Source organism: Phaethon lepturus, unplaced genomic scaffold, assembly GCF_000687285.1.
Source record: "Phaethon lepturus isolate BGI_N335 unplaced genomic scaffold, ASM68728v1 scaffold1817, whole genome shotgun sequence".
NCBI classification, from domain to species: Eukaryota; Metazoa; Chordata; class Aves; order Phaethontiformes; family Phaethontidae; genus Phaethon; species Phaethon lepturus.
Window position 1 is genome coordinate 35031 of NW_010552310.1, and position 2117 is coordinate 37147.

A 2117-nucleotide genomic window follows, 5' to 3' on the forward strand; every position below is an offset into this window, starting at 1 on the left:
TCGGCTGCTAATGAAGACTGAGGCAAAGAAGTCATTGGGTACCTCAGCCTTCTCCTCATGCATTGTTGCCAGTCTGCCAGTCTTGCTTATTAAGGGGGAGTTGCTTTCTCTAACCTTCCTTTTCTGGCTAACACACCTACAGAAGTCGTTCTTATTATTCTTTGCATCCCTTGCCCAGTTTAGCTCCAGCCACACCTTGGCCTTCCTGACCCCTTCCCTATATCACTGGGCAGTGTCCCTGTACTCATCCCGGTATACCTGCACCTGCTTCCCCTGCCTGTGCAGTTCCTTCTTGCCCTTTAGTTTGCCCAGTAGGTCTCCACTCAGCCATGCTGGTCTCTTACCTTCCTTTCCTGTTTTCTTACACTTGGGGATCGAGAGCTCTTGCACTCTTTGGAAAGTGTCCTTAAAGATCTGCCAGCTCTCTTCTGCTCCCTTGTCCCCGAGGGCAGTTTCCCAGGGAGTCCTATTTACTAACTCCTTGAAGAGCTGGAATTTGGTTTTCCTAAAATTCAGGGTCCTGACTACTCTTTGCCTGCCCCATATCCCTCAGGACTGCAAACTCCACCAGTGCATGATCACTGCAGCCCAGGCTGCCTCCAATCTTGACATCACCAATTACCTCACTTGCGTTGGTGACCAACAGGTCCAAGTATGGCATCCCCTCTAGTAGGGCCATCTATTACCTGGCACAGGAAGTTTATCTTCAATGCAATCCAGGAGTCTCCTGGATTGCCTACAGCTCACCAGGCTAGTTTTCCAGCAGAGTGTCAGGGTGGTTTGTCTCCCAGCACGTTAGGAGCCTGTGAGCACGATGCCTCCTGTAGCTGCAGTGAGAAGGCTTCATCCACAGACTCCCGTTGATGAGGCAGCCTGTAGTAGACACCAACCACAAGGCTCCCTTTGTTGCCTCGGTCTCTTATTCTTACCCATAAGCTTTTGACCTGCTTGTGTCTATTCTTCAGAGACAACTCTTCACACTCTATCCATTTCTTGACAGAGAGGGCAATGCTTCTGTCCTTTCTTCCTCCCTTGTCTGGGAGCATGTCAGCATCCTGTTTGATTTTACCGTGTTCCACATGGGTCCTTTCCTCACAGTGTCACAGTTTCCCTCCCTAGAGGACCATATGATTGCCAGAAAATGACACAATTTGCAGCGAGTTTGGGCCTGCTTGAATGAGGAGAGCTGACTCCACATGATGTGTACCCCTCACCACAGATACCACATGGGCCACCTCAACAGCAGAAATTACGAGACTGACCTGCTGTTCCTGGCTTCTCCTCTGTGTTTAAGCACTGGTTCTTAGGTCTGGCTTTATATAATGCTTTATATATGACTTTATATAATGCTCTGCAGTCTGCCCTACTGCAGAATCTTCTCTTCAAGCAGACAGTGAGGCTTAGCAAAGAGGGTGCTCAACACCATCTAGAAGAACTAAAGAAAGCAACAAAAAAATTGCACTAGGACTAATTCTTCAGCTTTTTCCTGCCTCCTTTGTCTCACAATGCCACCTCTGGCAGGTAGCCAGAGTTTAGGGGTGAGAGGAGGCAAATGGCATTTCCACTTAAAGCTGCCAGTATGTGCTTTAAGCACACTCACATTGGATTTTCATGGACATAATGAACAGAGGACTGGGAATGAGGATGTTTAAATTTTACACAAGATGACTTCTACCTTGCTGGGTAGCTTTAGAAAAGTCATGTCAGCTCCATGTACTTCAATTTCCCCTTTGTGAAACAAAGCTGACAGTAATGACTGCTTGTTCAAAGCAAGGCAGGACTATCTATTACTATTTATTACTAAATCCAAAATGTCAAAGAGTCAGACAAGAAATATAAATGTCCAAAGCCAGGCAAAAATATAATACTTTAATTTTTAATTTTTTTTTCTGTAAATCTTATTATTTCCAGACCAATGCCCTGCTTTAGGTGGCTTGATGCATTTGTATTAGCATTGTTCCAGTAGCATCCTTAAAAGCAGGAAAGGGGAGGTGGGCTGCTAATGGCTCAGGGTTACAGCAATGGAGAGCAGTAATGCAGCAGGAAAGGCATAGCACAAGTCTTTTTATTTGTACCTTATAAGGAGTAAATAATCACAGAATCACTAGGTTGGAAAG